The 22,828-nt window shown below is 50.0% G+C and overlaps 1 non-coding gene across 1 annotated transcript; it reads left to right on the top strand.

Moving 5' to 3' along the window:
* The first annotated feature begins 14,396 nt into the window (after positions 1 to 14,396).
* trnar-ccu (transfer RNA arginine (anticodon CCU)) lies at positions 14,397 to 14,469 on the top strand. The gene has a single exon. It is a non-coding gene; the product is annotated as a tRNA-Arg (tRNA).
* Positions 14,470 to 22,828: the final 8,359 nt, after the last annotated feature.

Genomic DNA, 22,828 nt, shown 5'->3' with positions numbered 1-22,828 from the left:
CCCTTCGTCAGGACTGAAAAAACACAGGAAATGAAACAGATTAAAAGGCCAGTTTGGGGGCTGGGGAATGGGGGTGAAAGAACAAAAGAGAAGTGAAGAGACATTAAGAGGTTTTCAAAACCAGAGGAGATGGTGATAGGACTGGTAAAGAGACAAAAGACGGCTCTAGATGAGGTGTGAAATGCGCTGACAGAATGAGAGACAGCTGCCATGTGGGAGAGAAAAAAAGGGGAAAGGGCCAAAACAAAGGTGTGGATAAAAAATATGTAAAAATGTAATAGGGGCCGAGGTTATGATCTGAAATTGTTGAACTCGATATTGAGTCCGGAAGGCTGTAAAGTGCCTAATCGGAAGCTGAGGTGTTGTTCCTCGAGCTTACGCTGGGTTTCCGTGGAACAATGCAAGAGGCCAAGGACGCTGAGATCTGAGTGGGAATGGGGCGGTGAATTAAAATGACAGGCGACCGGAAGCTCGGGGTCACCCTTACGGACTGAACGGAGGTGTTCCGCAAAGCGGTCACCCAATCTGCGTTTGGTCTCCCCAATGTAGAGGAGACCGCGTCGTGAGCAGCGAATACAGTATACTAGATTGCAAGAAGTACAAGTAAATCGCTGTTTCACCTGGAAGGGGTGTTTGGGGCCCTGGACAGTGGGAAGGGGGGAGGTATAAGGGCAGGTGTTACATCTCCTGCGCTTGCACAGGAAGGTGTCGGGCGAAGGGGAAGGGGTGCTGGGGGTGATAGAGGAGTGGACTAGGGTGTCTCGGAGGGAGCGGTCCCTACGGAATGCTGAAAGGGGAGGGGAAGATGCGTTTGGTAGTGGGATCACGTTGGAGGTGGCGGAAATGGCAGAGGATGATCCGTTGAATGTGGAGGCTGGTGGGGTGAAAGGTGAGGACAATGGGAACCCTATCGTGGTTCCGGGAGGGAGGGGCAGGGGTGAGGGCAGAAGTGCGGGAGATAGAATGGACACGGTCGAGGGCCGTGTCAACCACGGTAGAGGGGAATCCTCGGTTGAGGAAAAAGGAAGACATGTCGGAAGCACTGGTATGGAACGTGGCATCGTCGGAGCAGATGCGGCGGAGACGGAGAAACTGGGAGAATGGAATAGAGTCCTTACAGGAGGCAGGGTGGGAGGAAGTGTAGTCCAGGTAGCTGTGGGAGTCAGTGGGCTTGTAGTGAATGTTGGTCAATAACCTATCCCCAGAGATGGAGACAGAGAAGTCGAGGAAGGGAAGGGAAGAGTCGGAGATGGACCATGTGCAGGTGAGGGAAGGGTGGAAATTGGAGGCAAAGTGAATGAAATTGTCTAGTTCAGGGCGAGAGCAGGAAACGGCACCGATACAGTCATCAATGTACCTGAAAAAGAGGTGAGGGAGGGGACCTGAGTAGGACTGGAAAAAAGAGTGTTCCACATATCCCACGAAAAGGCAGGCATAGCTAGGACCCATGCGGGTACCCATAGCAACACCTTTGATTTGATTTGATCTTCCAATCTCGCTAAAGGCAAGACAAGGTGCAGAATTGTTGTGAACTCTCAGAGTCGATGAAGACTTTTTCCTGATGAACAATTCTTTAAAAAAAGAATGACTTGCATTTATATAGCGACTTTCGTGACCACTGGACGTCCCAGAGCGGTTTACAGCCAATGAAGTACTTGTTGAAGTGTAGTCACTGTTGTAATGTGGGAAATAGAGCAGCCAATTTGCGCACAGCAAGCTCCCACAAACAGCAATGTGATAATGACCAGATAATCTGTTTTTAGTGATGTTGATTGAGGGATAAATTTTGGCCAGGACACCGGGGATAACTCCCCTGCTCTAATTTGAAATAGTGCCGTGGGATCTTTTACGTCACCTGAGAGAGCAGACGGGGCCTCGGTTTAACATCTCATCCGAAAGTCGGCACCTCCGACAGTGCCGCACTCCCTCAGTACTGCACTGGAGTGTCAGCCTGTATTTTAGTGCTGAAGTCGCTGAAGTGGGGCTTGAACCCACTGACCAATGTTCCCCCTAATTTTGTTTTTGGGTACGCAGCCCCTTTAACAGGCTGTGCGACCCATTCAAAATTTTGCACATAGAGTCATAACAGCACAGAAGGAGGCCATTCGGCCCATTGAGTCCGTGCCGTCTCTCTTTAGAGCAATCCAGTCAGTCCCATTCCCCCGCTCTATCCCCGTAGCCCTGCAAGTTTATTTCCCTCAAGTGCCTATCCAGTCTCCCCTTGAAAACATTGAGTGTCTCCGCTTCCACCACTTCCGTCGGCAGCGAGTTCCAGATCCTCACCACTCGCTGCGTAAAAAGGTTTTTCCTCACATCCCCCCCGTATCTCTTGCCCAAAACCTTAAATCTGTGTCCCCTAGTCCTTGTACCATCAACTAGTGGGAACAGCCTTTCCCCGTCTAGCCTATCCAAACCCGTTATAATCTTGTACACCTCTATCAAATCATCCCTCAACCTCCTTTGCACTAATGAAAACAAATCCAGCTTCTCCAACCTGTCCTTGTAGCTAAGATCCCCCATCCCCAGGTGCAAAATTTCACATTTAAAAAACCAGTCCCAGGCTGCATGGGAGCGACAGACAGGTGCGCGGCCGCACGGAGGCGCAGTTTGGAGGGTACGCTGCTTCTGACGCAGAGGACCGGGTGCTACCAACTGAGCCACAGCTGACACATGTCAGATAAATGTCCGTTTTTGAGCTGCAGAGAGGAATTGGGGAGGTCTCCCTGCAAGGCTGCTCCATGGGCATCACTGACAGGGGAAGCTGCTGGGCACATCTTGGGTCAGCTCTACTGCGAACCAAAATCTTCACACAATCAAGCTTGTTTTAACTACAGTTTTCTGCATAAAATGAACCAAAAGTGCTTCTCCTGATCCTGCATACTGTTGAAGTGAAACGCAGTCACAATGACCCCAAATCCTATCCCCCCCAAGACCGTTGGTTTCCCATTTTCACAACATTGCCTCCCTCCACTCTTACCTCACTCCCACCACCACTGACACCTGAATTCATGCCCTTAGTACCTTCAGCCTCAACTTCTCAACGTAATGTAGTAAAACATCCCAAGGCGCTTCACAGGAGCAATTATCAAACAAAACCTAACACCAGGCCACGTAAGGTGATACTAGGACAGAGTTTGGTCAAAGAGGTAGGTTTTAAGCAGCGTCTTAAAGGAGGAGAGAGAGGTGGAGAGGCGGAGAGGTTTAGGGAGGGAATTCCAATGTTTCGGGCCTTGGCAGCTGAAGGCACGGCCGGCAATGGTGGAGCGATGAAAATCGGGGATGCGCAAGAGGCCAGAATTAGAGCAGTGCAGAGATCTCGGAGGGTTTTAGGGCTGGAGGAGGTTACAGAGGGGCGAGGCCATGGAGGGATTTGAAAACAAGGATCAGAATTTTAAAATTGAGGCGTTGCCGGACTGGGAACCAATGTAGGTCAGTGAGCACAGGGGTGATGGGTGAACGGGACTCGGTGCGAGTTAGGACATGGGGCAGCCGAGTTATAGATGAGCTGAAGTTTATGGAAGGTGGAATGTGGGAGGCCGACCAAGAGAACATTGGAATAGTTGAGTTTAGAGGTAACCAAGGCATGAATAAGGGTTTCAGCAGTTGAGACAGGGACAGAGACGGGCGATGTTACGGAGGTGGAATGTAGGCGGTCTTAGTCATGCCGCGGGTCTGTGGTCGGAAGCTCAGCTCAGGGTCAAGTACGACACCAAGGTTGAGAACAGTCTGGATCAGGATGGAGTCGGTGGCGAGGGAACAGAGTTTGTGGCTGTGCACAAATTGGCTGCTGCATTTCACTACATTACACCAGTAACTGATGTAATAAAACTCACTACTCACTTGGTTTGAGTATAAAGCAAGGCTTTAATCAACTTGTTTCAGAACATGGAGGTCTAGTTGTATTTCACTAGCTCCTTGTCTTACAAAATGTCCCTGGAAAGCTGGGGCCCACGCCCGAGTATTTATACTCCTTGGACGGCGCCACCAGCTGGCCGTCCAGCGTTATTTCATAGGTAGTTTCTCGATGATGAGATTTATGACAGTAACTACACTTCAAAAGGGCTTCATTGGCTGCAAAGTGCTTTGGGACATCCTGAGGTTGTGCAAGTTGCTATATAGATGCAAGTTTTTTTATTTGTTCCTGGGATGTGGGCGTCGCTGGCAATGCCAGCATTTATTGCCCATCCCTAGTTGCCCTTGAGAAGGTGGTGGTGAGCCGCCTTCTTGAACCGCTGCAGTCCGTGTGGTGAAGGTACTCCCACAGTGCTGTTAGGGAGGGAGTTCCAGGATTTTGACCGAGTGACGATGAAGAAGCGTCGATATATTTCCAAGTCAGGATGGTGTGTGACTTGCAGGGGAACTTGGAGGTGGTGGTGTTCCCATGCGCCTGCTGCCCTTGTCCTTCTAGGTGGAAGAGGTCGCGGGTTTGGGAGCTGCTGCCGAAGAAGCCTTGGCGAGTTGCTGCAGTGCATCTTGTAGATGGTACACACTGCAGCCACGGTACGCCGGTGGTGGAGGGAGTGAATGTTGAAGGTGGTGGATGGGGTGCCGATCAAGCGGGCTGCTTTGTCCTGGATGGTGTCGAGCTTCTTGAGTGTTGTTGGAGCTGCACTCATCCAGGCAAGTGGTGAGTATTCCATCACACTCCTGACTTGTGCCTTGTAGATGGTGGAAAGGCTTTGGGGAGTCAGGAGATGAGACACTCGACTCAGAATACCCAGCCTCTGACCTGCTCTTGTAGCCACAGTATTTTTGTGGTTGGTCCAGTTAGGTTTCTGGTTAATGGTGACCGCCAGGATGTTGACGGTGGGGGATTCGGCGATGGTAATGCTGTTGAATGTCAAGGGGTGGTGACGAGATTCTAGCTTCTTGGAGATAGTCATTGCCTGGCACTTGTGTGGCGCGAATGTTACCTGCCACTTATCAGCCCAAGTCTGAATATCGTCCAGGTCTTGTTGCATGCGGGCATGGACTGCTTCATTATCTGAGGAGTTGTGAATGGCGCTGAACACTGTGCAGTCATCAGCGAACATCCCCATTTCTGACCTTATGATGGAGGGAAGGTCATTGATGAAGCAGCTGAAGATGGTTAGGCCTAGGACACTGCCCTGAGGAACTCCTGAAGCGATGTCCTGGGGTTGAGATGATTGGCCTCGAACAAACACAACCATCTTCCTTTGTGCTCGGTATGACTCCAGCCAGTGGAGAGTTTTCCCCCCTGATTCCCACTGACTTCAGTTTTACTAGGGCTCCTTGATGCCAGACTTGGTCAAATGCTGCCTTGACGTCAAGGGTAGTCACTCTCACCTCACCCCTGGAATTCAGCCCTTTTGTCCATGTTTGGACCAAGGCTGTAATGAGGTCAGGAGCCGAGTGGTCCTGGCGGAACCCAAACTGGGCATCGGTGAGCAGGTTATTGGTGAGTAAGTGCCGCTTGATAGCACTGTCGATGACACCTTCCATCACTTTGCTGATGATTGAGAGTAGACTGATGGGGCGGTAATTGGCCGGATTGGATTTGTCCTGTTTTTTGTGGACAGGACATACCTGGGCAGTTTTCCACATTTTCGGGTAGATGCCAGTGTTGTAGCTGTACTGGAACAGCTTGGCTAGAGGCGCGGCTAGTTCTGGAGCACAAGTCTTCAGCACGATAGCCGGGATGTTGTCTGGGCCCATAGCCTTTGCTGTATCCAGTGCGCTCAGCCGTTTCTTGATATCACGTGGAGTGAATCGAATTGGCTGAAGACGGGCTTCTGTGATGGTGGGGACCTCAGGAGGAGGCCGATATGGATCATCCACTTGGCACTTCTGGCTGAAGATGGTTGCAAACGCTTCAGCCTTGTCTTTTACACTCCCGTGCTGTGCTCCGCTATCTTTGAGGATGGGGATATTCATGGAGCCTCCTCTTCCCGTTAGTTGTTTAATGGTTCACCACCATTCATGACTGGATGTGGCAGGACTGCAGAGCTTTGATCTGATCGGCTGATTGTGGGATCACTTAGCCCTGTCTATAGCATGCTGCTTCCACTGTTTAGCATGCATGTGGTCCTGTGTTGCAGCTTCCCCAGGTTGGCACCTCATTTTTAGGTATGCCTGGTGCTGCTCCTGGCATGCTCTTCTACACTCCTCATTGAACCAGGGTTGGTCGCTTGGCTTGATGGTAATGGTAGAGTGAGGGATATGCCGGGCCATGAGGTTACAGATTGTGGTGAAATACAATTCTGCTGCTGCTGATGGCCCACAGCACCTCATGGATGCCCAGTTTTGAGCTGCTAGGATGTCCTCAGTGTGAAGGCAGGATTCCGTCTCCACAAGAACTGTGCGGTGGTCACTGCTACTAATACTGTCATGGACAGATGTATCTGCGACAGGTAGATTGGTGAGGATGAGGTCAAGTAGGTTTTTCCCTCGTGTTGGTTCTCTCACCACCTGCCGCAGGCCCAGTTTGGCATTGATGCCCTTCAGGACTTGGCCAGCTCGGTCAGTGGTGGTGCTACCGAGCCACTCTTGGTGATGGACACTGAAGTCCCCCACCCAGAGTACATTCTGTGCCCTTGCTACTCTCAGTGCTTCTTCCAAGTGGTGTTCAACATGGAGGAGTATTGATTCATCAGCTGAGGGAGGGCAGTAGGTGGTAATCAGCAGGAGGTTCCTTGCCCATGCTTGACCTGAAGCCATGAGACTTCATGGGGTCCAGAGTCAATGTTGAGGACTCCCAGGGCCACTCCTTCCCGACTGTATACCACTGTGCCACCACCCCTGGTGGGTCTGTCCTGCCGGTGGAACAGAAGATACCCAGAGATGGTGATGGAGGAGTCTGGGGCATTGACTGAAAGGTATGATTCTGTGAGTATGACTGTCAGGCTGTTGCTTGCCCAGTCTGTGGGACAGCTCTCCCAATTTTGGCACAAGCCCCCAGATGTTGGTGAGGAGGACTTTGCAGGGTCGACTGGGCTGGGTGTGCCTTTGTTGTGTCCATAGCCGGTGCCGAGGTCGATGCTGGGTGGTCCGTCCGGTTTTATTCTTGTTTTTCATTGTGGTTGTGTAAAACTGAGTGACTTGCCGGGCCATTTCAGAGGGCAGTTAATAGTCAACCACATTGCTGTGGGTCTGGAGTCACATATAGGCCAGACCAGGTAAGGACGGCAGATTTCCTTCCCTAAAGGACATTAGTGAACCAGGTGGGTGTTTACGACAATCCGATAGTTTCATGGTCACCATTACTGATGCGAGCTTTATTATTCCAGATTTATTTAATTAACTGAATTTAAATTCCCCAGCTGCCGTGGTGGGATTTGAACTCACGGCTCCGGATCAGTAGTCCAGGCCTCTGTCCATTCTGTCCTCTTTAATTGTTTTTATTGTATGGCTCGGTATCCTTACTCCTTCCTTGTAAAGTGCCCTGAACTGTTTTTCTATGTGAGCTGTACTTTACAGACGCAAGGTGTTGCTGTAAGATTGTTTTTCTCCATAAAATGGGGAATATTTGGGATAAAAAGCTCTTCTCCCTGCAGTTAGAGTCCAAACCCGAGAATCCCAAGTACAGGAAGACCGCGGCCCCTGTTGGATTAATGTGGAACTGCAGGCTTGTTAGCCACGCAGGACATCTGCTGGAAGAAGGTGGAACTGCAATACCTCTCAAAAATCACCCTAATTAAAATATTGTTGTTAAAAGACGATCCATATCTTCAGGGTATAAAATACAATAAACACGATCTGAGATAGAGATATAGATAAGAGGCATTTAATTTACAAATCTTATATCAACCTTATTGTAGTGTCAGCTGTGGCTCAGTGGGTGGCCCTCTCGCCTCTGAGTCAGAAGGTCGTGGGTTCAAGTCCCCACTCCAGGGACCTGAGCACATAAATCCAGGCTGACACTCCAGTGCAGTGCTGAGGGAGTGCTGCACTGTCGGAGGAGCCGTCTTTCTGATGAGATGTTAAACCGAGGCCCCCGTCTGCTCTCTCAGGTGGATGTAAAAGATTCCACGCCACTAATTCGAAGAAGAGCAGGGGAGTTCTCCCGGTGTCCTGGGGCCAATATTTATCCCTCAATCAACATCATAGAATCAGAGAAATTTACAGAACAGAAGGAGGCCATTCGGCCCATCTTGTCTGTGCCGGCCGACAAAGTGCTATCCAGTCTAATCCCACTTTCCAGCTCTTGGTCCATACCCCTGTAGGTTACGGCTCTTCAAGTGCAGATCCAAGTACTTTCTAAATGTGATGAGGGTCTCTGCCTCCACCACCCTTTCAGGCAGTGAGTTCCAGACCCCTACCACCCTCTGGGTGAAAAAACTTCTCCTTAAATCCCCTCTAAACCTCTGACCAATTACTTTAAATCTATGCCCCCTGGTTATTGATCCTTCTGCTAAGGGAAATAGGTCCTTTCTATCCACTCTATCTAGGCCCCTCATAATTTTATACACCTCAATAAGGTCTCCCCTCAGCCTCCTCTGTCCCAAAGAAAACAACCCCAGCAATCACATCCTTCCTGTAATGTGGTGACCAGAACTGCACGCAGTACTCTAGCTGTGGCCTAACCAGTGTTTTATACAGTTGAAGCATAACCCCCCAGCTCTTGTATTCTATGCCACGGCTAATAAAGGCAAGTATCCTGTATGCCTTCCTAACCACCTTATCTACCTGTCCTGCTACCTTCAGGAATCTGTGGACATGCACTCCAAGGTCCCTCTGATCTTCTGCATTTCTCAGTGTCCTACCATTTATTGATAACTTCCCTGCTCTAATTCAAAATAGTGCCTTGGAATCTTTTACGTCCACCTGAGAGAGCAGACGGGGCCTCGGTTTAATGTCTCATCCGAAAGTCGGCACCTCCGACAGTGCCGCACTCCCTCAGTACTGCACTGGAGTGTCAGCCTGTGTTTTAGTGCTGAAGTCTCTGAAGTGGGGCTTGAACCCACTGACCAATGTTCCCCCTAATTTTGTTTTTGGGTGCGCGGCCCCTTTAACGGGCTGTGCGGCCCATTCAAAATGTCGCACATAGAGTCATAACAGCACAGAAGGAGGCCATTCGGCCCATAGAGTCCGTGCCGTCTCTCTTTAGAGCAATCTAGTCAGTCCCATTCCCCCGCTTTATTCCCATAGTCCTGCAAGTTTATTTCCCTCAATTGCCTATCCAGCCTCCCTTTGAAAACATTGAGTGTCTCCACTTCCGTCGGCAGCGAGTTCCAGGTCCTCACCACTCGCTGTGTAAAATATTTGGGATATTTGGGATAAAAAGCTCTTCTCCCTGCAGTTAGAGTCCAAACCCGAGAATCCCAAGTACAGGAAGACCGCGGCCCCTGTTGGATTAATGTGGAACTGCAGGCTTGTTAACCACGCAGGACATCTGCTGGAAGAAGGTGGAACTGCAATACCTCTCAAAAATCACCCTAATTAAAATATTGTTGTTAAAAGACGATCCATATCTTCAGGGTATAAACTTGAAACCTTCAAAATACAATAAACACGATCTGAGATAGAGATATAGATAAGAGGCATTTAATTTACAAATCTTATATCAACCTTATTGTAGTGTCAGCTGTGGCTCAGTGGGTGGCCCTCTCGCCTCTGTGTCAGAAGGTCGTGGGTTCAAGTCCCCACTCCAGGGACCTGAGCACATAAATCCAGGCTGACACTCCAGTGCAGTGCTGAGGGAGTGCTGCACTGTTGGAGGTGCCGTCTTTCTGATGAGACGTTAAACCGAGGCCCCGCCTGCTCTCTCCGGTGGATGTAAAAGATCCCACGGCCACTATTTCGAAGAAGAGCAGGGGAGTTCTCCTGGTGTCCTGGGGCCAATATTTATCCCTCAACCCACATCATAAAATCAGAGAAATTTACAGAACAAAAGGAGGCCATTTGGCCCATCATGTCCATGCCGGCCGACAAAGTGCTATCCAGTCTAATCCCACTTTCCAGCTCTTGGTCCATAGCCCTGTAGGTTACGGCTCTTCAAGTGCATATCCAAGTACTGTTTAAATGTGATGAGGGTCTCTGCCTCCACCACCCTTTCAGGCAGTGAGTTCCAGACCCCCACCACCCTCTGGGTGAAAAGAATTCTCCTCAACTCCCCTCTAAACCTTCTACCAATTACTTTAAATCTCTGCCCCCTGGTTATTGACCTCTCTGCTAAGGGAAATAGGTCCTTCCTATCCACTCTATCTAGGCCCCTCATAATTTTATACACCTCAATTAAATCTCCCCTCAGCCTCCTCTGTTCCAGAGAAAACAATCCCAGCCTATCCAATCTTTCCTCATAGCTAAAGTTCCCCAGGCAACATCCTCGTAAATTTCCTCTGCACCCTCTCTAGTGCAATCACATCCTTCCTGTAATGTGGTGACCAGAACTGCACGCAGTACTCTAGCTGTGGCCTAACCAGTGTTTTATACAGTTCAAGCATAACCCCCCTGCTCTTCTATTCTCTGCCTCGGCTAATAAAGGCAAGTATCCCGTATGCCTTCTTAACCACCTTATCTACCTGTCCTGCTACCTTCAGGAATCTGTGGACATGCACTCCAAGATCCCTCTGATCCTCTGCATTTCTCAGTGTCCTACCATTTATTGTGTATTCCCATGCCTCGTTAGCCCTCCCCAAATGTATTACCTCACACTTCTCCGGATTGAATTCCATTTGCCACTGTTCTGCCCACCTGACCAGTCCATTGATATCTTCCTGCAGTCTACGGCTTTCTTCATTATCAACCACACAGCCAATTTTTGTATCGTCTGCAAACTTCTTAATCATGCCCCCTATATTCAAGTCTAGATCATTGATGTATACCACAAAAAGCAAAGGACCCAGTACTGAGCCCTGCGGAACCCCACTGGAAACAGCCTTCCAGTCACAAAAACACCCTTTGACCTTTACCCTTTGTTTCCTGCCTCTGAGCTAATTTTGGATCCAACTTGCCACTTTGCCCTGGATCCAAAATTTACATCACCATAACAGATGATCTGGTCATTATCACATTGCTGTTTGTGGGAACTTGCTGTGCGCAAATTGGCTGCCGCGTTTCCTACATTACAACAGTGATTACACTTCAAAAAGTACCTCATTGGCTGTAAAGCATTTTGGGACGTCCTGAGATTGTGAAAGGTGCTATATAAATGCAAGTCTTTCTTTAGAAGTAGCTTAACCAATTAAATCAGTATATTATTCTTGATGTCTATCAGACACTCTGTTCTCTCTGGTGCCCACCGGTGGACACCGCATGCTCCCTCTCCAGGGCCACCCGGGCAAGAACAAGACCGAGGAAGAGAGGCAGGCAGAGTGATCTCTCCCATGGGCTGCGACCATCCTGGACTTGTGAATCGCTGTCTTGGCCAGTCCCAGGCTCAGGCTCAGGCCCAGGCCCTGGCCCTGGCCCAGGCCCAGGCCCAGTCCCATGGGGCCCAGGCTCAGGCCCAGTCCCAGGCTCAGGCCCTGGCCCAGGCTCAGTCCCACGCCCAGTCTCATGGGGCCCAGTCCCAGGCCCAGTCCCAGGCCCAGGCCCAGTCCCAGGCCCAGTCCCATGGGGCCCAGTCCCAGTCCCAGGCCCAGTCCCAGTCCCAGTCCCATGGGGCCCAGTCCCAGGCCCAGTCTCATGGGGCCCAGTCCCAGGCTCAGGCCCAGGCCCAGGGGAAGGTCCAGGCCCAGTCCCATGGGGCCCAGGCCCAGTCCCAGTCCCAGTCCCATGGGGCCCAGTCCCAGTCCCAGTCCCAGTCCCATGGGGCCCAGTCCCAGGCCCAGTCCCAGTCCCAGGCCCAGTCCCAGCCCCAGTCCCAGTCCCAGTCCCAGGGGAAGGTCCAGTCCCAGGCCCAGGCCCAGTCCCATGGGGCCCAGGCCCAGTCCCAGTCCCAGTCCCATGGGGCCCAGGCCCAGTCCCAGGCCCAGTCCCATGGGGCCCACTCCCAGGCCCAGGCCCAGTCCCAGTCCCACTCCCAGGCCCAGTCCCAGGCCCAGGGGAAGGTCCAGGCCCAGTCCCATGGGGCCCAGGCCCAGTCCCAGTCCCAGGCCCAGTCCCAGTCCCAGTCCCATGGGGCCCAGTCCCAGGCCCAGTCCCAGTCCCAGTCCCATGGGGCCCAGTCCCAGTCCCAGTCCCAGTCCCAGGCCCAGGGGAAGGTCCAGGCCCAGTCCCATGGGGCCCAGGCCCAGTCCCAGTCCCAGGCCCAGTCCCAGTCCCAGTCCCATGGGGCCCAGTCCCAGGCCCAGTCCCATGGGGCCCAGTCCCAGGCCCAGGCCCAGTCCCAGTCCCAGTCCCATGGGGCCCAGGCCCAGTCCCAGTCCCATGGGGCCCAGTCCCAGGCCCAGTCCCATGGAGCCCAGGCCCAGTCCCAGGCCCAGGCGAAGGTCTGCCTTTCCTCCTCCTCTTTGCCCATCCCTCCTCTACACTGATTGATGGAAGTGAAGTGGGGAAAGAGTTAAAATGACATCGCTGGCAGCTCACTGAATGGTGTAAGAATGACGGGGGCTAACATGAAAGGCCACATCCATAAAGAGGCGGTCAAGATAGCTGACCTTTGAAGACTAAAAAGCAATTAAGTGGAGACAGGGTGTCTAGAATTTCACCTGCCCGTAAGAACTTTATTATCCAGGTCACATTCCAAGGTATCTTTTAATCAGCATTCAGCAGTTTGAGTGAATAATTGAGGAGGCAACTTATACACATTTACCTTCGGATATAACCAATCCGTGAAGGTGCATGTGGGCCAAGATCCAATCAGGTTGCAGGAATGAATTGTGCACGAGGCTGCCATGCTTATTTGAATGTATAAGAATGTCGTGTTTGCTGTAACAATTTGGAGAAGTCTGGCTAAAGACAGAGCAGACTGTCTCCCCACCGGTGTAATAAAGACAACTTGACTCTCGATCTAAAACCTTGTGTCGAGTGTTGGTTTAAAATACTCCACAACAGAAGACCAGGAGCCTGGGACTGAAGTGTAAGCTGAAGCGGGGCAGCAACCTCTCGCGCTCCAAGTACAGGTGGAAGCCGGGTCCTTCCAGACTGTAGAAGGAGGGTCGCCAACACCCCAGGATTAGCCAGGAGTCTCCAGGAATTGAAGATTAATCATCAGGGCATTAAAAATAATTGTGTTTTTTTTTTCCAATCCCTTTGAACACTTTTGTTCACTAGTTGGAGATGTTTGCCTGGCAGTCAAGAATCATCCCATCGAGCAACAAGAGTCTGTTCGCTTTCCACTGGGGAGGCGGGGCACCAGGAGGATTGACACATCAGGCGACCAATGGCGGGAGAGTGGGGGCAGAGCTGTTGGAGGTTGGGCGGTCATGTGATGAAGCCTCCAGGAATAGGGCCAACCAGAGTTGGGAACCCCTCGGCAGAAGTCACGTGCGAAGCGTAAGCTTGGGTTCAGCGGGTATTCTTGCTTCTGAGCCAGAATGTTGCGGCTTACGATGACCCTTCATCCCTAATCTAGGCTTCTGTTCCGTGCTGTGGGAATGTTGCAGTGTTAATGCTGCTGTCTTTTGGATGAGACCTTAAAGAAGAGAGGACTTGCGCTTCTATCGTGCCTCTCACGTTCACAGGACGTCCCAAAGGGCTTTGGAAGCGTGGTCAGTGTTATCATCAAACTGAGGTTAAACTGAGGCTCCAGCTGCCTGCTTGGGGAGGATGTAAAAGATCCACCGGTCCTGATTGAACAAGAGCAGGGAGCTTGCCCGGTTAATGGGTCATTCAGCCATTTGCTGCCTGGGATAGAATCACAGAATCATAGAAACCTACAGCACAGGAGGAGGCCATTCGGCCCGTCGTGTCTTTGCTGGCTCTTTGAAAGAGCGATCGTGCTCAGTCCCACACCCCCACTTTTTGTCCGTAACTCTGTCAGTTCCTCATCCTCCAGAACCCGTCCAACTCCCGTTTAAAATTATTGATGGAATCGGCTTCCACCATCTTTTCAGGTTGAGCATCCCAGATCCCCATAACTCTCTGAGTGAAAATATTTCTCCTCCTCTCCCCTCGACATCGTTTGCCAATGATTTTGACTCTGTGACCTCTGGTTATTGACCCACTCGCCAGAGGGAATCGTTTCTCTTTCTACTCTATCAAAACCTCTCATCATCTTGAAAACCTCTATTAGGTCACCTCTTAACCTTCTCTGCTCCAAGGAGAACAGTCCGAACTTTCCCAATCTCTCCTCATAACTGAAGGGTTCTTCCTGTTCACACGTTGGCCGCCATGTTGGCCGACAACAACAGTGACTGCACTTCAAACATAACCTGCTGGTTGTAAAGTGCCTTTGGGCATGCTGACGATAACGAGCGAGACAGACGCAGGTTCGATCTGCGATTATGTATTCGAGCGATGTTTAGAAGAGGGAGCTTCGGCCTGGTGTTGTTGGGCCTCCTGGAACGCTGCAGCTCCCTCTTGGGAGAAAGATATTCAGTCATCTGTGTTCAGCCCCAGTGGCCTAATGGATAAGGCATTGGCCTCCTAAGCCAGGGATTGTGGGTTTGAATCCCATCTGGGGTGATGTGTTTTTAAAGATTGACACTATGGTGGTTTAGGCGGGGCAAGTGGTGGAAGGTGCACTTTACAAAGTGAAAATTTGGGCAGTGGGCCCAGGATACTTTAAACTTGTAGTTTGGGCCAAAATGCAGCCACTATTAGAGGTTGGAGAAATTAAACAATGGAAGAGAGGAGATTGGGCAGAAATGGTGAAGGATGGCCAAGGACAGAGTCGCAGAGCGAGGGAGCTGCCAGCCCAGGAGACATCTTGAATTTCCTTCAAGGAAAGTGTTTTGTAGTCTACATGAATTTTAGCAAGGCCTTTGACAAGGTCCCACATGGCAGGCTGGTCAGAAAAGTAAAAGCCTAAGGGAAAGTGGCAAGTTGGATCCAAAAGTGGCTCAGAGGCAGGAAGCAGAGGGTAGTGGTCGATGGGTGTTTTTGTGACTGGAAGGCTGTTTCCAATGGGGTTCCGCAGAGCTCAGTACTAGGCCCCCTGCTTTTTGTGGTATACATCAATGATCTAGACTTCAATGTAGGGGGCATGATTAAGAGGTTTGTAGATGATACAAAAATTGGCCGTGTGGTTGATACTGAAGAAGGAAGCTGTAGACTGCAGGAAGATATCACTGGACTGGTCAGGTGGGCAGAACAGTGGCAAATGGAATTCAATCTGGAGAAATGTGAGGTAACGCATTTGGGGAGGGCTAACAAGACAAGGGAATACACAATAAATGGTAGGACACTGAGAAGTGTAGAGGAACAGAGAGACCTTGGGAGTGCATGTCCACAGATCCCTGAAGGTAGCAGGACAGGTAGATAAGGTGGTTAAGAAGGCACATGGAATGCTTGCCTTTATTAGCCGAGGCGTAGAATATAAGAGCAGGAAGTTATGCTTGAACTGTATAAAACACTACTTAGGCCACAGCTAGAGTACTGCATGCAGTTCTGGTCACCACATTACAGGAAGGATGTGATTGCACTAGAGGGGGTGCAGAGGAGATTTACGAGGATGTTGGCAGGACTGGAGAATTTTAGCTACGAGGAAAGATTGGATCGGCTGGGGTTGTTTTCTTTGGATCAGAGGAGGCTGAGGGGAGATTTAATTGAGGTGTATAAAATGATGAGGGGCCTAGATAGAGTGGATAGGAAGGACCTATTTCCCTTAGCAGAGAGGTCAATAACCAGGGGGCACAGATTTAAAGTAATTGGTAGAAGGATTAGAGGGGAGTTGAGGAGAAATTTGTTCACCCAGAGGGTGGTGGGGGTCTGGAACTCACTGCCTGAAAGGGTGACAGAGGCAGAAACCCTCATCGCATTTAAAAAGTACTTGGATATGCACTTGAAGTGCTGTAACCTGCAGGGCTACGGACCAAGAGCTGGAAAGTGGGACTAGGGTGGAGAGCTCTTTGTCGGCCGGCACAGACACGATGGGCCGAATGGCCTCATTCCATGCTGTAACTTTCTATGATTCTATGATAACTTTCAGGAAAGATTGAACAGGCTGGGGTTCTTTTCTCTAGAAAAGAGAAGGCTGAGGGGTGACCTGACAGAGGTCTTTAAGATTATGAAAGAGTTTGATAGGGGAGTGGAGAAGATGTTTCCACTTGTGGGGGAGACCAGAACTAGGGGCCATAAATATAAGAGAGTCAGTAATAAATCCAATCGGGAATTCAGGAGAAACCTCTTTACCCAGAGAGTGGTGAGAATGTGGAACTCGCCACCACAGGGAGTGGTAGAGGCGAATAGTAGAGATACATTTAAGGGAAGCTGGATAAACACATGAGGGAGAAAGGAATAGAGGGATATGCTGACAGGGTGAGATGAAGAGGGGTGGGAGGAGGTTCGTGTGGAGCATAAACACCGGCACAGACCCGTTGGGCCGAATGGCCTGTTACTGTGCTGTTAAATTCTATGTAAAAAACCGAGAGCTGAAAGTGGATGTGACCGAGAGGCCGTGTGGAGATTCTGTCCCGGGGCAGCTGTGTTACGCTCTATTTCATCGGAAATGGACGAGAGGGGTTTCTGTGAAAAGTCGCAGATTAACTGGTTATTTGACGGGTTTGCTGTCTCTGTCTCTCTCTCTGTCTCTGTCCCTCTCTTTCCCCCTGTCTTTCTCTGTCCCTCTCTCTTTCTCTCTCTGTCTCTCACTCTGTCTCTCTCTCTCTCTGTCTCTCTCTGTCTCTCTCTCACTCTGTCTCTCTCTCCCTCACTGTCTTGCTCTCTCTATCTCTGTCTCAGCCCCTCTCTATCCCTCTCTCTTACTCCCTCTCTGTCTCTGTCCCTCTCTGTCTCTGTCCCTCTCTCTCTCTCTCTCTCCCTCTCTCTGCCCCTCTCTCTGTCTCTGTCCCTCTATCTCTGTCTCGGTCTCGGTCTCTGTCCCTCTCTCTCTCCCTCTCTGTCTCTGTCCCTCTCTTTCTCTGTCCCTCTCTCTGTCTCTCTCTTTCAATTCAATTCAATTCAATTCAAATCGCTTTATTGGCATGACAAGGTACATCTTATGTTGCCAAAGCATCGAAAAACATTCATGGTTGTATACAAAAATACAGATCTATCCATACAGTGTATAAACAGATATATCCCTGAGTGTATAAATATACATTCATATAATTTGTATATACTTTTTTCTCTGTCTTTTGCCCCTCTCTCTGTCTCTCTTTCTCTGTCCCTCTCTCTGTCCCTCTCTCTCTCTCTCTCTCCCTCTCACTGTCTCTGTCTCTGTCCCCCTGTTTCTCTTTCCCGTTTCCGAATGTGCGTCGCTCTCCTCACACTCCGACTAAAGAAAGATATTTTCCTGAGTCGGGTAAACAAAGCACAAGTCTGCAGCTTGATTTAGAGACGCGAGCTGTGTGATTTTATATGAAGTTTGATGGACATGAGCGGCAGGATGCTGGCCACCAGGTGGCAGTGTTGCCTTACAATCGGGGCGGGTGGCTGTAACAATCTGGCCCAGATTTGGGTGAAAGAATAACTGCGTGTGACCGACACACCCCGTGATTAACGCACACATTGGCCAGTAACTTGTGATGACAGCGATGCCCCGTGATTTGCGAATCGCCATAAGTTGCTGGCGGGTTTGCGCCGCTCCACCTTTAGCTTCGCGTAAACGGCACCTCCCCGTGATTTTCATGCAGTTGCTGCATTTGCACATTAATTGCCCGTTAATCTCACCACATAACGTCAAGTCTAGTAATTACTCTGATTCACTCTCCTTCTCAGTCCTTCCTGTTTATTTCTCAATCCTTTAATCTCAGTGGTTAAGGAGATACACTGTTTGTCCCACTGTTCACCGAGGTCCCAGATGCCCTGTTATCAGCTCGCACTTCCAGCAACTTTGTGGGCAAAAAAAAATCAATTGTCTGCAAAGTGCTTCGGAACGGCACAGACACGATGGGCCAAATGGCCTCCCCCTGTGGTGCAAATTTCCATTTCCAGCCTGCTATGTGTTGCTTCTTGTACAGTTTGTGAACGGAATCCTACCGTAATGTAGCAGGAAAGAGATTGGTAACCATAGCAATGACTAACAAATTCTTTCTGTCATAAAGTGCATTATGATTGTCTGGCCATTATCATATTGCTGTTTGTGGGAGCTTGCTGTGCACAAAATGGCTGCAGCCATTTCCTACATTACAACAGTGACTGCACTTTAAAAGTACTTCATTGGCTGTAAAGCGCTTTGGGACATCCGGTGGTCGTGAAAGGCGCTATAGAAATGTAAGTTTTTTTCTTTTTCACTAGTCTTGAATATATAGATGTTGTCACCTTTCCATACATTGTGTCTAAGGTCATGTGAGGAGCCTTTATTACAAGAGGATTTGAGTATAAGAGTAAAGACGTCTTACTGCAATTATATAGGGCCCTGATAAGACCACACCTGGAGTATTGTGTACAGTTTTGGTCTCCTTACCTAAGGAAGGATATACCTGCCATAGAGGGAGTGCAACGAAGGTTCACCAGACTGGTTCCTGAGATGGGGGGGATTGTCCTATGAGGAGAGATTGAGTAGACTAGGACTATAGTCTCCAGAGTTTAGAAGAATGAGAGGTGATCTCATTGAAACATACAAAATTCTCACAGGACTTGAAAGGGTAGATGCAGGGAGGATGTTTCCCCTGACTGGGGAGTCTAGAACCAGGGGTCACAGTCTCAGAATAAGGGGTCGGCCATTGAGGACTGAGATGAGGAGAAATTTCTTCACTCAGAGGGTGGTGAATCTTTGGAATTCTCTACCCCAGAGGGCTGTGGAGATGCCGGTGTTGGACTGGGGTGGACAAATGTAAGAAGTCACACAACACCAGGTTATAGTCCAACAGTTTTATTTGAAATCACAAGCTTTCGGAGCGCTGCTCCTTCGTCAGGTGAAGTGGAGAGATGCATAAAGACACAGCTTATATAGTCAGAGAATAATGCCAGATGTTTACAGGTAATCTTTCTAACTGCCATTTATCACACCTCGGCAGAGAGATAATCACAGCAATCAAAGGTGTGAATGGTGTCCAAACAGGTCAGTCAGGAAAACATTACATCAAAGAACAATGAGGTGGGGTCACAAGGGGTCAAATGTTGCAGATGCTGGGGTCTGTATGAAAAACAAAAAACAGACAAAAAAACATTTTTTTTGCTGGAAATCACAGCAGGTCCGGCCGCATCTGTGTAGAGAGAACAAGCCAATGATGACTCGAGTCTGGATGACCCTACGTCAGGTGGGGTTACATGTAGCGTGACATGAACCCAAGATCCCGGTTGAGGCCGTCCTCATGGGTGCGGAACTTGGCTATCAGTTTCTGCTCTATGATTTTGCGTTGTCGTGTGTCTCGAAGGCCACCTTGGAGAATGCTTACCCGAAGATCGGAGGCTGAATGTCCTTGACTGCTGAAGTGTTCCCCGACTCGGAGGGAACACTCCTGCCTGGCGATTGTTGCGCGGTGTCCGTTCATCCATTGTCGCAGTGTCTGCATGGACTCGCCGATGTACCATGCTCCGGGGCATCCTTTCCTGCAACGTATGAGGTAGACAACGTTGGCCGAGTCACATGAGTATGTACCATGTACCTGGTGGGTGGTGTCCTCACGTGTGATGATGGTATCTGTGTTGATGATCTGGCATGTCTTGCAGAGGTTGCCGTGGCAGGGTTGTGTGGTGTCGTGGTCGCTGTTCTCCTGAAAGCTGGGTAATTTGCTACGAACGATGGTCTGTTTGAGATTAGGCGGCTGTTTGAAGGCGAGTAGTGGAGGCGTGGGGATGGCCTTAGCGAGGTGTTCATCATCATCGATGACATGTTGAAGGCTGCGAAGAACATGGCGTAGTTTCTCTGCTCTGGGGAAGTACTGGACGACGAAGGGTACTCTGTTGGTTGTGTCCCGTGTTTGTCTTCTGAGGAGGTCTATGCGATTTTTTTGCTGTGGCCCATCGGAACTGTCGATCGACGAGTCGAGCGTCATATCCCGTTCTTACGAGGGCGTCTTTCAGCGTCTGTAGGTGTCCATCGCGTTCCTCCTCGTCTGAGCAGATCCTGTGTATTCGCAGGGCTTGTCCATAGGGGATGGCTTCTTTAACATGGTTAGGGTGGAAGCTGGAGAAGTGGAGCATCCTGAGGTAGAGTGAAGTGCTGAGGTGTCGCGACACTACAGATTTCTTACAGAAACTCAGCACCCACGGACCAGTTGAACCAGGAACACTCCTCGCCACGATGGACGTCTCGGCACTCTACACAAGTATCCCCCACGATGACGGCATCGCTGCGACAGCCTCAGTACTCAACACTAACAACAGCCAATCTCCAGACGCCATCCTACAACTCATCTGCTTCATCCTTGACCACAATGTCTTAACCTTTGACAACCAGTTCTTTACCCAAACACACGGAACAGCCATTGGAACCAAATTCGCACCCCAATACGCCAACATCTTCATGCACAAGTTCGAGCAAGACTTCTTCGCTGCACAGGACCTCCAGCCAACGCTATACACCAGATACATCGACGACATTTTCTTCCTATGGACCCACGGCGAAGAATCACTGAAAAGACTACACGATAACATCAACAAGTTCCATCCCACCATCAAACTCACCATGGACTACTCCTCAGAATCGGTTTCATTCTTGGACACATGAATCTCCATCAAAGACGGACACCTCAGCACTTCACTCTACCGCAAGCCCACGGACAACCTCAGGATGCTCCACTTCTCCAGCTTCCACCCTAACCACGTTAAAGAAGCCATCCCCTATGGACAAGCCCTGCGAATACACAGGATCTGCTCAGACGAGGAGGAACACGATGGACACCTACAGACGCTGAAAGACGCCCTCGTAAGAACGGGATATGACGCTCGACTCGTCGATCGACAGTTCCGACGGGCCACAGCAAAAAATCGCATAGACCTCCTCAGAAGACAAACACGGGACACAACCAACAGAGTACCCTTCGTCGTCCAGTACTTCCCCGGAGCAGAGAAACTACGCCATGTTCTTCGCAGCCTTCAACATGTCATCGATGATGACGAACACCTCGCTAAGGCCATCCCCACGCCTCCACTACTCGCCTTCAAACAGCCGCCTAACCTCAAACAGACCATCGTTCGTAGCAAATTACCCAGCTTTCAGGAGAACAGCGGCCACGACACCACACAACCCTGCCACGGCAACCTCTGCAAGACATGCCAGATCATCAACACAGATACCATCATCACACGTGAGGACACCACCCACCAGGTACATGGTACATACTCATGTGACTCGGCCAACGTTGTCTACCTCATACGTTGCAGGAAAGGATGCCCCGGAGCATGGTACATCGGCGAGACCATGCAGACACTGCGACAACGGATGAACGGACACCGCGCAACAATCGCCAGGCAGGAGTGCTCCCTCCCAGTCGGGGAACACTTCAGCAGTCAAGGACATTCAGCCTCTGACCTTCGGGTAAGCATTCTCCAAGGTGGCCTTCGAGACACACGACAACGCAAAATCATAGAGCAGAAACTGATAGCCAAGTTCCGCACTCATGAGGACGGCCTCAACCGGGATCTTGGGTTCATGTCACGCTACATGTAACCCCACCTGACGTAGGGTCATCCAGACTCAAGTCGTCGTTGGCTTGTTCTCTCTACACAGATGCGGCCGGACCTGCTGTGATTTCCAGCAAAAAAAATGTTTTTTTGTCTGTTTTTTGTTTTTCATACAGATCCCAGCATCTGCAACATTTGACCCCTTGTGACCCCACCTCATTGTTCTTTGATGTAATGTTTTCCTGACTGACCTGTTTGGACACCATTCACACCTTTGATTGCTGTGATTATCTCTCTGCCGAGGTGTGATAAATGGCAGTTAGAAAGATTACCTGTAAGCATCTGGCATTATTCTCTGACTATATATGCTGTACCTATATGCATCTCTCCAGTTCACCTGATGAAGGAGCAGCGCTCCGAAAGCTTGAGATTTCAAATAAAACTGTTGGACTATAACCTGGTGTTGTGTGGCTTCTTACATTTGTCCACCCCAGTCCAACACCGGCATCTCCGCACCATGAGTATATTCAAGACAGAGATTGATAGATTTTTGAATATTAAGGGAATCAAGAGGTATGGGGATAGTGCAGGAAAGTGGAGTTGAGGTAGAAGATCAGCCATGATCTTATTGAATGGCGGAGCAGGCTCGAGGGGCCAAATGGCCAACTCCTGCTCCTATTTCTTATGTGCTTACGTGACGATTTCACCGCATTTTGTCCTAGAGGAGAAGGAAACTATTTAAAAGTAAATCCTTCCATATCGCATCTTATCACATTGTTGAAACATTTCAAAGTGCTTCATGTGGTGATTGTTCTGGATTCCAGTGATTTGTTATGTCGATAGGGAAAGCTGTGAGCAGTTTGTTCCCAGCCCCACACTGCATGGAGAAGAGAGATATATTCACGCTAACAAGAATCATGCCTGGTGTTTTCAGTCTAGAAGAATCAAGAACAACCTGTATTTATATAGCGCCTTTAACATAGTAAAACATCCCAGGGCGCTTCGCAGGAGCGATTATCAAAACAAAATTTGACACCGAGCCACATAAGGCGATATTAGGGCAGCTTGGTCAAAGAGGTAGGTTTTAAGGAGCATCTTAAAGGAGGAAAGAGAGGTAGCGAGGCGGAGAGGTGTAGGGAGGGAATTCCAGAGCTTAGGGCCCAGGCAACAGAAGGCACGGCCACCAATGGTGGAGCGAAGGAAATCGGGGATGCTCAAGAGGGCAGAATTGGAGGAGCGCCGAGATCTCGGCAGGTTGTAGGACTGGAGGAGGTTACAGAGATAGGCAGGGGTGAGGCCATGGAGGGATTTGAAAACAAGGATGAGAATTTTAAAATCAAGGCGCTGCCGGACCGGGAGCAATGTAGGTCAG

This window comes from Somniosus microcephalus, chromosome 28 (genome assembly GCF_052327205.1).
Source record: "Somniosus microcephalus isolate GS21.2 chromosome 28, FLI_Smic_1.0, whole genome shotgun sequence".
Lineage (NCBI taxonomy): Eukaryota > Metazoa > Chordata > Chondrichthyes > Squaliformes > Somniosidae > Somniosus > Somniosus microcephalus.
The sequence above is the reverse complement of the archived record's forward strand: the minus strand, read 5'-3'. Positions and strand labels throughout refer to the sequence as shown.